This window comes from Rhamphochromis longiceps, linkage group LG3, assembly GCF_057381845.1.
Source record: "Rhamphochromis longiceps isolate RC_006_pf linkage group LG3, R_longiceps_female_GT1.1, whole genome shotgun sequence".
Classification (NCBI taxonomy): domain Eukaryota; kingdom Metazoa; phylum Chordata; class Actinopteri; order Cichliformes; family Cichlidae; genus Rhamphochromis; species Rhamphochromis longiceps.
In genome coordinates this window covers 26,211,811-26,226,703 of record NC_140559.1, presented here as the reverse complement: position 1 = coordinate 26,226,703, position 14,893 = coordinate 26,211,811, and positions in this window count along the sequence as shown.

The following is a 14,893-nucleotide window of genomic DNA, read 5'->3' as shown; positions in this document are numbered from 1 at the left end:
CACTCCATGTTTACGAAAAATCGCACCAAGGGGGAGTAAATACAGCGAGAAAAATAATGGCCCAAGGATAGATCCCTGGGGCACACCCCAAAGTAGAGGGGCCACAGAGGAAGCGGCCAGCCCCAGCTTGACACAAAAACTCCTTTCGGAAAGATATGATTTTATCCATGACAATGCCAGATCAGAAATTCCCACACAGTGATGTAAGCGGGAGATCAGCAGGTCGTGGTCCACTGTATCAAATGCAGCTGTCATATCCAATAACACAAGAACAGCATATTTACCACGATCAGTAGCAACAAGGATGTCATTCATCACTTTAACAAGAGCTGTCTCTGTACTGTGAAAGGGCTTAAAACCAGATTGGAAGAGTTCAGACAATTTCGAGTCGCTCAAATAATCCAACAGTTGGGTATGTACAATCCTCTCCAAGATTTTGCTTAAAAAGGGAAGTTTGGAGATGGGTCTAAAATTTGACATAGTAGAACTATCAAGGCCAGGTTTCTTAAGTAAGGGGTGTATGACTGCATGTTTAAACCCACTAGGAACTTGACCGGTTAACAGACTAGTATTGATAATTTTCAGGATATAAGGTCCAATGATGGGAAATACTTTTTGGAGAAAGCGGGGAGTAACAACATCATTTGGGGAGCCACAGGGCTTAGCATGTAGCACCAACTCCTCTAAGTCACACAGAGAAATCGGTGCAAAAGCAGGGAATAGGCTTGAGCAAGGAGCATGCATGGCCGGATCGACAATAGGTGGAATCAAAGGCCTCAGGCTAGCAATCTTGTCCACAAAAAAGGTAATAAACTTATTGCACATAGCCTCAGAGGACGGCAAAAGGTTATAACCCTCCAAGTTAAGTACAGAATTAATCGTATTGTATAAAACACGAGGGTTGTGAGAGTTGGCCGAAATAAGTTGAGAAAAGTAGGAGTGTTTATCGGCCTTAACTGCCTTCTGATAAGTTTTCCAACTAATCTTTAGGGCTTCCAGGGAGACATGCAATCTGTCTTTTTTCCACTGTCTTTCACATTTCCTACATTGTCTTTTAATAGCTCGGGTACGCTCTGTTAACCAAGGACTAGTCTTAGATTTACATTTTCTTAGTCTCAAAGGGGCAACAACATCAAGCACAGATTTACAAGCAAAGTCAAAATACAAAAGTAGGTCTTCTGCAGTGGGCAACTCAGGGGCATAAGACATAAACTTGTCAAACAGTATAGAAAACCGTTCGGCAGAATCCGAGCCAAAGGCACGATAACATCGAGCAGGTGCAGCCTGATTTGCAAAAGCGTTAGAAGGAGCAATATCAAATAAGATAGGCATATGATCAGAAAATACTGCATCTTCAACCCGTACATTGCAAACAGATAAACCATGAGATAAAACTAAGTCCAGTGTGTGACCACGTTCTTGAGTGGCACCACTAACAAATTGAACAAAATTAAAAGAGTTCACTAAGTCCAGAAAGTCCATGGCCAGGGGCTTCCCCGGACAGCAAACGTGAATATTAAAATCACCAACCAGGAGGATCTGGTCATATCGTGATGCACAATCCGCAAGAAACTCTGAGAACTCTGATAAGAACACCTTGTTATATTTCGGTGGGCGATAAACAATCGCACATAACAACGAAGGCGAGTGGCCCAGTTTACATAAACAGAGTTCAAAACTGATGTAGCGGGACGAGGGGAAAAGCTGCTTCAAGTCCAAGTGAGCCTTAAAAACAACAGCAAGCCCTCCTCCGCGACCAGAAGCTCTCGGAACATTAAAAAAGGTACAGTCAGCGGGTATTAGTTCAATGAAGGCGCTTAACTCACCGGGAGAAATCCAGGTTTCAGTCAGGAAGAGTAAATCCAGAACACGAGAGAGAAAAAAATCCTTCAATATGAAGGTCTTGTTGGCCACCGACCTGGTATTTATTAGACCCAGCCTGAGAGGGACTGGGTCCAAAACTTCCGAGATATTAGCAACCAGATCCACCAGTCGAAGCGCATATGCCGTAGAGGAGAGAGTTTTGCTGGACCATTTTCGAAAGATCCAACAACAGGAACCAGCCAGGAGTCCACCGGATCCAAGGCATGCAATGGCACCAATAGTCGCGGACAAAAGCGGCGGATGCAGCGGAGCTCATGGGGAAAATGAGAGAACCAGGATTTCAGCTTCACAAGACGACCTCCACGGTTACCCCGTCTCCTGCGTCGCTTCCGCAGATCCGGTAACGGTGGTAGGGAATGCCAGTACGATGGTAATGGTTCCAGATAGGGAGGAAAAAAGCCTTGGCTGTCATATTCAGGCCGGTCAGACATCCGGATGGATAAACCTATTTCTAATAATGTCTGGCGATCATAGGAAAAAGTACAACACACATGGCACACTAAGTTAACTAAAAACAATAAAACAAAACAAATAAGGGAGAGCGATAGACGGCGTGCCGAACACACAGGCGCCATCTTGGGGCATATATGCTATCACTCTTGGCTGGAAGCAGTGCTTAAACAATGGGAAAAAAACACCAACTTTGTCCAAAAACCTCTCATGTTTAGCTGTTTTCCACTTTTTCTTTGGTCATTTTAGCCTTTTTGGCCAGGGTGAAGGGAGTATCTGCCATCAAACAAGAAGACAGCCGCATGTAGCTATGATGATGTTTGCTAGTTCACCTTACATGCATTAATGTAATAACGTGGTTAGCCTACTCAACGTAAATTAAACACGAACAACATTAAGCTACTGACCCAGAGAAGAACAGCTGCTGCTGCCATCATCATCCGTCATCATTTCTGCTATACTGGCAGGGCTAGGGGCCAGGACTCTCCTCTTCGGGTTTTTGGGGGATGTTGCAAACTCCGGGTCCGATAACAGGCAACCCACCCGCAGTAGATGTGCTCGGTGTGAGGTCTCGCAGCAAATACGGCGCATTTCTCGGCTTTAAAAAAAACCCGCTATGCATCGCCAGGTGTTTCATCGGATTTGAGGTGTTACCTCCTTTGACAGTATCACAGTATCACCTTAAAGCACTTGTTGCAGACTGCTGAGTTTGCATATTTTGCTGTGAAGTACAGCCAGACTTTTGACCGCTTCGCCTTGGGCATTTTTAATCTGTAGCTCTGCTCTAAAAGAACGTACGTACCTGGACCCGCCTACTATCCTCGGAAACGTAAAATGATTGGCTAGAATCTAAAGTGTATCACAGCTCAGGAAAAAAAAAAGCACCGAAATAAAGCACCGAAATGTGCGCTGCTTTTCGGTCTGGTTACTACCGTTTATGACAGAACCGGTGCCATGATACCGGATACCGGTACCCATCCCTAGTTAAAAGGGAGTTTCTCCTTCCCACTGTTGCCAAAGTGCTTGCTCATAAGTGGTCAAATGATCAGTGGTTTTTTCTTTGTATGTATTATTGTAGAGTCTAGCTTACAATATAAAGCACCTTGAGTTGTGTTCAAATAAAAGTGAGCACAGATGAATTGAGTCATTGTTTTGCATTTGTGCCTTTCTTTGGTGTACTTTGATGTACATCCCAACAAACAGTTATGTGTCATTGTTGCTGTTTTTACCTTCAGTTTAACATGAGTGTATTCACTGCTACCAGCAACAAGGATTACTGTAGGTATGTGGATATGATATGATATTTGCACAGCTCAACTTTTGGCAGTAGTCAAAAATAAAATCCCTCTACAGCAAAAGGGTAACTTCCTTACTTACCAGCCAAGCCTGTACTCTGGGCTTAGTAGTAATACACATATTTTAGCATATTAATACATCAGAGTCAGAGTGGACATAGAGAATAAAAAATGATTACAAGATTTCTTTAAGACAGGATTTGTTTGTTTCCTCCCCCTCTGAAAGAGAACTGTACACCAAAGCTATTTTTTAAAATATAAAGTGTTGTTTCAGCAGCAGAAATGTGTCACAGTGGTTTTTATTCAGCAAGACATCATGGAGGTGAGAGCTCTCTGCATCAGATTGTGTGAATATTTTTCTGAATTAAAAGAAAATTATGGAGTTCAATTTTTTTAAAACATACATAATTCTCAAATGTGATATTAATGTGTTTTTCATGCAGAGGAATCACTTGGTGACGACTCAGAGAAAGGTCAAGTAGAAGTGCTGCAGCGCCCCCTGTTGCAAAAAGCAGGCATTACAGCACTCCTTGTAAAGAAGAAAAAGAAAAAAAAAGGAAACCTCTTTATGAACTAATACTGTATGATAATAAACCCCGTTTGTCACAATCGGTCTCCATGTGATTTAACTAACAGATTTTTAGGCCAGAAAGATGCCCTTCCCAATACAACAACAACAACGGGACTTGTGTCTCCTCCTGCACAAATAAATAGCTCAAATTCAAGAATAATGGAATGACTCATAGCATCTTGTTTAAATAATATTACACAGTAGTTACTGTTGGTGTAGTAGTAGTAGATGTTTGTACTGTAATGGACTGTAATGTACTGGAGGTATAGTTAAAAAAAACAAAACAACAACAACAGAATCCTAACTCAGGCTCTGGCTGTTCTCATTTCCCTCTTTATGTGTTGAGGTAAAGGTCATCTACAATGTAGGCAACAGACAGTGTTGGGAAGGTTACTTTTAAAATGTATTCCATTACAGAATACAGAATACATGCCGCAAAATGTATTCTGTAACGTATTCCGTGACGTTACTCAATGAGAGTAACGTATTCTGAATACTTTGGATTACTTAATATATTATCATGCTTTTTACAACAACGTGAATGTACTATTGCTGTGTGATTTATTACTATTACTGAAGGTCCGCGACTCCGAACTGTAGTAAAGGGACCTCTGACTAATACGGCGGGGTCCCTGTCGGCTAGTAGCTGAAAAATAGCTATACTTTGTTGTGTGGGTCAACTTTTCTTGCGAGAGACAGAGAGAGGCGTTGAAAGGCTGCTCCAACGGAACTTATTGTTTCGGAGGAAAACACGAACACGGTGTACAGTCGAGTCCTAATAGCTTACTTACAGCTGGGCTCGTCAGGCACTCTTCTTGGCTGCAGTGGTTATTATTATATTTACATGCTTCCAGCTCCCGTTTTTCCTCGACGACAGCTCGTACCTTTCCACTCCCCTTTTTCTCCCTCCTCGCGCTCACAGACCCATAAGAGCTATGCTTGTAGCATTCTGCCTGTTAGCTTAGCACAACAACAACAACGAAAAGGCGCTCTCTCACCCAGGAAACACACAGTCGCAGAGAAAGAGAGAGCGTTGCCCTGTAACCATGGCAACCGTAACGTTGCCGCCTGGAACAACAGAACGTAGCTGTCAAACAAAACCCAAACAGTCCTGACCTGCGACAAAATGAAACAGGAAAGTACCACAGTGTAATCCATTTATTTCAACAAAGTAACTGTATTCTGAATACCACCTTTTTAAACGGTAACTGTAACGGAATACAGTTACTCATATTTTGTATTTTAAATACGTAACGGCGGTACATGTATTCCGTTACTCCCCAACACTGCCAACAGAAAATAGAGCAATTAAAAAAATCAGTTTTTTTCCACTGATGCGGTAAAAAAAACGATTCAAGCTGAGTGCCTTCATTAGAATTAAAATGTAGAATGAAATAAATTTGAACATGTACTAATACTAATACATGTAGTGGCCCCTGGAAGTGGTCCCTCTTGGAAGTTGGAAAAACAAAAGTTATATTAGTAACACTGATGTTTTTAAGAAAAAAAAGAACAAAAAAAACCTCGCCACCAACAAAACCCCACGCAGCATTGCCAAGGCATTCAAATTTTTTTGACCATGAAGCATTTATCTGATTCTAATTTAATTAGTCATTTTAGTTCATGGTTGTCAAAGGAGTTGGTAGCCTTTTGAAGAACCTGTCATCATCTTGTCTCATTGAGCAACCTGGTTTCTGTTATTACATTTTATACCATTTAACGTTATATAAAACTGCACAATACAGTGTTTATTCTAGCTCCACAGAAGATTAATACAAAATTTGATTCTTTTTTTTTGTTTTTTGCTCGTCAGTCACTTAATTGGGTACACTTGTTCAACTGCTCATTAATGCAAACATCTAATGAGCCTACAACATGCTAGCAAATCAGTGTTTTTAGGTAGACATCAAGACGACCTGCTGGAGTTCAAACTGAATATAACAACAAGGGAGAAAGTTGAGACTTGAGAAGTTGAGAAAGTCGTGCATAGAACTAACATAAGGACACCAACAGGATCATCCTGTAAAATGAGAAATCTTTATACAGATGAAAGTGGAGGTACTGGTATGAGACTGAAGGAAGAATAAGAAGCAATATTATCAACATTTGTGTCACTAGTACACAGTGTTGGTCAAGTTACTTGAAAAAGGTAATCAGTAACTAATTACTGACTGTCACTGCCAATATATAACACACCTGTTCACCCCGCCCCTGCGCCGCCCCGGGAGCTCACTGCGTCACCCCTCCTCTGCAGCTGGTCAGAGACCACACCCACGCCACACAGTGTTTCTTTGCAAGCTCCTTTGAATGGAAGAAACCGTAACTCTTTGCTGCAAAAACAAAACTTCTTCCTACAAATTACAGCTGATTTTTGCAAAGATGGAGGTCAATTCTATAGAAACTCCACAGGAAACATGATCATTCGCAGAGTTTCAAAACCAAATGAGGGACTTTACAAGTGTAACATCCCAGAAGCTGGACAGTCCCCAGAGAGCTGGCTAAAAATCTCAGGTGAAACACAAGGATATATGAAAATGAAGCAAAGCTGTTGAGCCTCACACATAGCTATTTAAAATGTGTCAGTGTTGGGTCTGCGATTGCAGGCCCTGCTGGTTCAGAGACTTATTACCTCTTAACAAAGCAAGACAAACAGCCATCCATATTAACTTGCAAGGGAAGTCTGGTCGGAACAGACCTTGGAGGTGAAAGCTCCTCCACCTGTTTCCAGCCAACTCCAAAGAACCAGCCTTCCCTGCAGCCTTTATTGAAATGACACAACTCCCATTTTAAAACCTTAAATGGTGTGTTGTAACAGTTAAAGCAGTGTGTGTGTGTGTGTGTGTGTGTGTGTGTGTGTGTGTGTGTGTGTGTGTGTGTGTGTGTGTGTGTGTGTGTGTGAGCATGTGTGTGTGTGTGCCTTTGTCCGTGTCTTTCTGCTGAACACAAGGGGTCATCTCTCCTAACCCTGTTTTTCAGTGGAACAAATGTAATAATTATAATAAATACTTTCTGTACCTTATATTTGAGAAATTATTTTAAGTCAGGAGCTGAAATAATAATTATGATGATTAGGCATGGTTTGAAATCAGCGTTCCTGTTGTACACTACACTAAGATCTAGTTACTCTAAAATGTAGTTTACCAATGTTTTGATGTTTTTAAAACAATGTTTTAAATCATTGATACATGTTTTTGTTTACGTGTCCATAGAGGCCAGTGGAGTGAACACAGGTAGAGCTATATTTGCTGCTGTAAGAAAGAACAGGAAGAAGAAAGGTATGTTTCCGAGGAGTCGTTTAACCACAGTAACACAATAGTTTTTCTATGAAGTCATAAGCAGAAAAAAAGTGCACTATGTGAATGTTTTGTCAGTGTGTATGTGTTATTTATGAATGTGCAGATGGTAGTGATAATTTGAGCTTAGTGAACTTAGGCCTCAAATGAAAACCACATAGACTCTAAGTCTCTTTCAGATATGAACTGTATCAACAGTGATAGCTTTGAGTTTCCTTGTACAGCTCAAAAAGGTTACGTGTGTCATGAAGTATAATTTTTGACATGCATTTCATTTCAACATAAGTTGAAAGTAAATGCTAGTTTTATTTTTAATCTATTCTGGTAAAAAATAATTGAGCACTTAAAAAGTATATGAGTTAAAAACTCAACGAAAGGTGAAAACATGAACACATATAACATAATTAATTTTAATTTAATTTTCAATTTATTTATACAGCACCTAATGATAACAGTAGTCGCCTGAAGGCACTTTATATTGTAAGGCAGACCCTGCCATAATACAAAAAACCAAAATCATATGAACCTCTAGCAAGCAGTTTGGCGACACTGGGAAGGAAAACAACGCATAAACCCTCCAAAACAGAAATCAGTTCAAACCATAAACACAGTAATTAGTAGCTCCACCATGATTGTTGATCACTTCAGAAATTCACGTGGCATGCTTGATGCAAGTGTTTCCATGAGTTGATTGCGAACATTTCTCCAAATATTGAAGACAGCCCCACGAAGGACATCTGTCAGGAAATCTTGTCCATTTTTGTAAACTTCCCTTACCATCCATCCTGAAAGGTTCTCAATTAGATTTAAATCAGGGGAACACACAGGATAGTCCAAAAGACTGACGTTATTCTTCTGGAAGAAGTCCCTTGTCCCGTGGGTATTGTCTACTGTAGCATTGTCCTGTTGAAAAACCCAGTCGATCCCACATACACGAGGGCCCTCAGTCATGAGGGATGCTCTGCAATATCTGGACTTAGTGGTGTTTGATGCCCCTGCACCTCCTGAAGCTCCATTTTTCCACTGGAGGAAAAAGCACCACAGAACATTATTGTGCCCCCTCCACTGTGACATGCAGAAAACGTCTCAGGGACGTCTCACATTGGAAACCATCAGGTCCATCAAAGTTAAATTATTTCTTATCAGAGAATAAAACTTTCTTCCACCTTTCAATCTCCCATGTTTGGTGCACTCTTGCACAGTCCAAACAGGGAGTCCTGTGGTGTTCAAGGAGACAAGGCCTTTGAAGACCTTTTGTGCTTTTGAAGCCCTTCAGTCTCAGATGCCGTCTGATGTTTATAGGGCTGCAGTCGGCACCAGTAACGGCCTTTATTTGGATCAAGGATAATCCAGTGTCTTGGCAGACAGCCAGTTGGATCCTCCAGCTCAGTGCTGGTGAAAATTTCTTTGGGTCTTCCACTTGACTTCTTTCCATAACGCTGAGATCATTGAAGTAATTCCAAATGACTGTCTTACTGTGTCCCACCTCAGATTACCAGTCATGACTCACCTGTTAGTGGAGTCAGAATCCAGGTAAAGGTCACCAACATGTAGCCACACATCTGAAAGCATATTGATTTGCTCTGCTGATATTTAGACTGTAGTATTGATATTTTTTTTGCCTTTACCATCAGAATGCAATGACAGTTACTCTACATGACAGAACATGACCATGACCATGTCCTCATTCCATGCACCAAGGTATCTGCAGATTTTGCAGACTCATGGCAATCTCTCTTTCTTATCACATAGCATCATCCTGCAGTACACCTACAGTAACCCACTCTTCAGTAACTTAGCCACAGCCATAAAAGCTGCTGGTCATGATATCAGTTTGGATATGTGGTGAGAGGGAAACATGAAGATGTAAGCAGGAGATGTCCTTACTGAATCATCAGAGCTGAACAGTTCAATTCAATTCAATTTTATTTATTTAGCGGGAGGGAGGGGCGGCCATCTGCTGCGTCCGATCGGGGTGAGAGAAGGAGATGGAAAAACAGGTTTACCTTTTAGGTGACATGAATGAGTTGGAGGGAAATTATGAACTTTCTGAGAGACAAATAAAACCAGGATCCTTTATCTGTAACTGACAGCTGGTATGAGGGCCAGGTAGGGCATTAACAGGAAAGGGGGGGGGGGCACAAAGAAATACTTTTTTTCTTATTCTCATTTAATATGCCTAGTTTTTAATAAATAACCAAAGTTTTTATCTGATTAAAATGTATAGAAATCATACATATACCAACAAGGCAGTGTACACCACTGTCACAGTGTTTGTTTTCATTCAAAGGCTTTATGGCTTTTCCTATAATACCGGCCAGTTTCTAGTCAAAACGCCCGGGACGATTTTATGTCCCAGTCCAGCTCTGTCCTCGATTGAACAGATTACCACAAAAATCATTTAAAGATTGTAACTATTGATGGCTTTCATATCCTTCCTTAACGTTTCTCTTGTGCCACCAAGAAAACTGTTCATTTATATTATTTGTTTATTGATGTGTTGAAATATTTTATTAAAATATAAATTTGATATAGAGTTAGAGACTGTAAACTATGAACAAGATTTAAGTTTATATTGTTTTTCTGTAATGATACTACTGTACCATCAGTTAGGTCATTATAAGCTAGTGATGAACATCAAAGTAACAATGCGAGCATGGGAAACATGAACCAGCCTGCTAATTGTGTCAGATGCAGCAACAGTCTGAAGTGGTTTCTTGTTCCGCCCACTGATTGTGAACGTCACTATCACTCCTCTTGTCATAAGAGCAAATCGGTCTCAGTGGAAACTACTTTCATTAAACTTTGTTGCATTGTAAGAAGTTTTAAAAATATTTGATATTAAAACAGCCATAACATCTCAGTCTTCAGTTTGCAGCAAAACAACATGGATGTCAGAGCTCTTGGCATCAGACTGTGTGAGTAATTTCTCAATTTCCATATTTAAAAAAATTTATGCATGTAAATAAAAAAGATAAATACACAGAAGTAATAAATATACATATCATATATAATAATAAATAAAATAGGTAAATGTGCAATAAATAAAAGCTTTTTTATTTGTCTTGTTAAAAATATGTCAATTTTGTTCATTTTTTACTAGGACTGCAATTTTATTAAATGGTTATTAGATGTCCTCTTTGTCACATTCTTTTAATCCACAGTAGAAAAAGGTTAAAGTTATAAATTCTGTCTAAAATGTGGTGATTTAGTTTGTTTTACTTTAAAACCAAAGTAGCCCATAGCTGTAAAAGTCTGCATCTCTTTTATCTCTTCAGTGATGACCACTATGATTCTACTGAGTGTTCAGGCTGAAAGAGTTGGTGAGTACCGGCTATGTTCTTGTTTATTTAAACTTAATTTTCCATTTTGGAGGAGCAAACAATTGAATTCAATTTTTTGTATTTTACTTAGTGTTTTATTTCTTTCATCAATCAAATATAAGTAAGTTAATCAGATGCGCAAAATATCCCAGATTTTTTAAAACCTTGCGTAACCTTCAGGTATTTTATCTTCCTTTTCTCTTTTAACTTTTTTTTCACATTCAACATCCACACTGCTTCAAAGAGGCGAGCCTTTTAGCTTTTGAGGAAGCACCTTGGATCCTTGTCTTTACTTTATTGAGCACTCTGTTGCTGTTCCTCGGAATGTACCTTGTCAACGATTGCTTGTACAGAAGTAAAGGTAATATTTTGTATATTGCTGCAAAAATTTCTGGCACAACTTCTCCTACTTCAAATGTACATGGAGAGGATGAAAAACTCACAACGCAGGGACTCTAGCTACACTTAAAATTAAAGAGGAACAACTTAATCAACTGACCAACGGGTCTAGGTCTTCATCAGGGGCATGATCCTGATGAATGCCACAAGTGTTGCTGGAGTCCCTGCATTGTGATAATTTGTACATTAAAAGCCATGAAACCTTGTGTTAATTGCTTTTGCTTTTTGCACACTCACATTATGCTTTGTTAAACCAAAAGCAATCTGGAATCATTGCACCATAAATATTGTTAACTGAAAAATGTTTTACATTTATGTCATGCTTAATGTTGCGAAATCACATTTAATATCTTTATTTCTTTATTAAAGAGATGCTTTAGTCTGTCAATAAAACCACATAATTCAGGCTCAGCCAAGAATCAAACTGTGTCTGAACAAGAATATTGTGTCTATTAATTGTTATTATATTTGGAAAAATAAAAACAATGTATATTACAACAGAAAGAGGAAATATATTTAACCAGGCATCTTTTTTATAAAATCTTTTTAGTAATAATACCAGAGTAATAAATACATTTATAATTTATACATTCATTTATAAATAAATTAAAACAATTTAAATAAATGAAAACAAATAATGAAACATTCTCCTTTTTTGTCTTGTTTTTCCTACATCTTTGTTAAATATGTACACATTATTTAGAAAGAAACATTCACTCTAATATTTGAATGAAACTAATTAAAATAATTAAGCTCTTCAAAAACCTGAGAGACTCAAAAGAAACATATTCCAAAACTTTTCAAAATTTCAGTTTTGGAAGAAATACACAAATTGCGTAAAATATATGTATTTTTATTTCTCAACTCTTTGATGCTAAAAAAGCAACGGAAAGCTTGACTCGCTATGTTAATGAAATGTGCAATAAAACTCAAGAAGCTGTTTAGATTAGCTGATATTTATGTCATTAAGATGAAATGGCAGAAAAATGATTTTCTGATGTAAGAGTGACATTATTTTCTTCTGATTGTCAGATTTCCCAAGATTTCAAATTAGATCTAATGAATACAGTGAAGAGCAAATAGTTTTCATCATCACTGATGTTACTGTGGTTGTCTGTCCTCTCACTCTGGCTGTATCTCTCCATTAGATGATGACATGTTATATTCTAGAGCCATTTGCTACACTCTAAGCCCGGGTGAGACTAAACTTAAAGGTGAGATTAATGATTCCATATGTGCTCTATTTAAATATGATAGGTTCTAAATATCAATTAAAAGTGATATTAGGAAAAGTAACAAACACTAAAGCTTGACTAGCTATGCTAATAAAATGTAGGATAACAATCAAAAAACTGTTTAGAGCAGCTGATATTAATGTCATTAAGATAAAACTGCAGAATAATAATGTTCTGATGTAAGAGTGATATATTTTTCTTCTGATTGTCAGATTTTCCTAAGATTTTAAATAAGACCTAATGAACAGTGAAGAGCAAATAGTTTTCATCGTCACTGATGTTACTGTGGTTGTCTGTCCTCTCACTATGGCTGCATCTTTCCATTAGAGGATGACATGTTATCTTCTAGAGCCATTTACTACACCTTACGCCCGGGTGAGACTAAACTCAAAGGTGAGATTAACTGTAACTAATGATTCCTTGTGCATTACATTCAGATAACATGTAATATGTGATGGGTAGTAAATATTAAATACTAGCAATATTAATAAAACGTATTGTTCATGGCAAAAAATTCATGTTTGTACTGAAGATGCCCTGTGAAGTTAATTTTGGTTTGCAATAGTAACAATAGCTTTTTTTCTACCCTTTAAAGAAAAATAAATACATTTTTGTTCTGTACTTCTTGTAAATTTAACAGGTCTCAGAAAAATAGCGGCATGAAGTCAAAATCACATCTGAGTGAAAGTGAAGACATTTATCACACATTGTTATTACAATTGAACAAGCTGTATGTTATCTACTCTGCATATAACAAAACTATAAAGAACTATAAGTACCAATAAAGTTAATATGCTAACAAACGCTTCTGTCTGTTATGTAGAATTTTAATTAAACCAGTTGTTGCTTCTGCTCATTCTGCTTGTGCATGAATGCTGTTCAAAGAAAAAGAAAAAGCTGCTGCTGCTCATTTCTTCTAAACAGCAGGTACTGTGGTCAACTGCTGATGTAAATGTGTCATATTGCATTGTTTTCCAAAAAGGATGAACCAAATTTTTGGTAGGTGAAATACACTTGCAAAGGTTACTGAGCATGTCTCTATGTCAGGTCTAGTGCACACACTGAATAAATGGTGGCTTGTTTCATGCTGCACCAGAAACTGTTCAGTAGAGTCAAAGAAAACAAGCCATTTTAAAATGTTGTTTTAGGTCAGACTGAGTGTCTTGAGAAGTGAAAAGATTATATGATTAAGACGCTGAGAAATGGAGCTCTTTTCTACTTGAATATTTAAAATTATATCTGTCACGGACCCGGCTCTGGGGACTCGGGGGTCCGTGAGAAGTGTGGACTCTTATCGTTGTTGTTGTTGTTATTATTATTGTTATTAGTTGGTGTGTGCATGTGTCTGTAGCTGTTTTCTGTGGCCAAGTTACAGGCACCTTCAGACCTGGTGGGTCTGGCCACACCCGAAGCCTTGCCACACACCTGCTGCTGATCTGGGCTCGTTGGGGGAGCTATTTAGGAGAGCGACGGAGCTTCCTCCGACGTGGGATCATTGCGTGAGACTCCATGTTAGTCTTCCAGTTTAGGTTTAGGTTTTGAGTGCATGCCTGCTATAGTTGAGTGCTGCTATTGTTTCCTGCAGGAGGAGCATGGAAAGCCAGAAGAGCAGCGAGCACGGGGAGTGCAGACACACAGGACCAGAGAGCACAAGACATGGATTTATTGGGAAGGAAGGCACGACATGGGAGAGCACGGGGATTTATTGTTGTTTGTTTCCTTTCACTGTAAATAAAGTGCACTGTTTGCATCACAGAGTCCTGTGTTTGGGTCCTTGCCAGGGCAAACCGTGACATATCAGTCCAAATATCAGGATAAAAATGAGCCTTCATGTACTCAGTCATTCTACTTTTAAATACTCTAGGAACAACAAGTAAGCCTGCAGTGCGAGAGCAAAGTGCTCTAATAGGGTGATATGATTCTACAAGGTCATTAATATAAGATGGGGCCTGATTATTTATGACCTTAAAATGGCTGCTCAATCCACATTTCCTTTTGGAAATGTCACGAACTGGGTGTACGACCCAGTATTTGTGTTTTCAGATCTTGATTTGATATTTGATGATTGTTATTCCTGTTTGTTTTAATCTTTCGTTTGTGTTTAGTGATCTTAGTTCCTTTCTTTGTCTTTTTCTTAGTCTGTGGTTAGCCTCAGTTCCCATGTTTTCTCTGTGCCTGTCCTGTCTCATGTCTAGTCACCCTTGTGCCTATGTTCCCTCTGTTCCAGAGTCAGTCATGTCTCAATGTGAAGCCCCTGTCTCTGAGTCTGTGTCTTTACGTAGGTATCATGCTTCCTGTTTTACTTTGATAATCTGTGTCCTTTGTCAGTGTTTTTTGCATTGCTTCTTTTGTCTCGATAGGTTTGATTTGCCTGTGTGTACTTTAGGCCCTGTGTTTCTCTCAGTAAGTTGCCATGTCTCTCTCACTATGCTGTGTTTCTTCC